Source organism: Myotis yumanensis, unplaced genomic scaffold (genome assembly GCF_028538775.1).
Source record: "Myotis yumanensis isolate MYYU_CA2020_CCGP unplaced genomic scaffold, mMyoYum1.0.hap1 SCAF_11, whole genome shotgun sequence".
In the NCBI taxonomy this organism is placed as follows: Eukaryota; Metazoa; Chordata; class Mammalia; order Chiroptera; family Vespertilionidae; genus Myotis; species Myotis yumanensis.
The window spans coordinates 4,523,593-4,524,139 of NW_027223762.1; positions in this window are offsets into that span (position 1 = coordinate 4,523,593).

Sequence of the window (547 nt, forward strand, 5' to 3'; positions counted from 1 at the left end):
GGAAGGTCTGTGTCTTAATGTTAACGGGACTTGATAGTTTTTCGTCAAGAACGCTGTGGTCTTACGCAGTGCAGGTCACGGGCATGTGACCTTGGCAGAGTCGCTCTGTGGAGCCACTGTGAGTATCGGAGAGAGCTTCTCCCCAGGCAGCGGCCCTCAGGGGAGACGGGCTTGCGATGCTGACGGTGCCTGCGTGTGTCCGTAGCCGGAGAGGTCTGAGTGAGAGAGGACCGGTGGTCCCGCGGCAGGACAGCTCGGCTAGTCTGAAGCGGTGTTTTAGGAGCTGGAAGGTTCTGTGAGGACTGATGACAGTGGGTGGTGGCAACAGTGAAGATGTATCCCTGGAGTTTTGCCTTTGCTTTAAGACCCTTTCTCTCCAGGTTAGGCCCACAGCGATAAAATGCTTCCACTGTCCCCCTGGGCCTTACACTTAAACACAGTCCTTTGGAATATATGTCCTCAGACCCTCCTAGCACCAGAAGGAAAAATTGAAATATAATTGAACTGCTCTTTTGTGCCATTTGACTCTAGTTTATAAAGTCGTTTC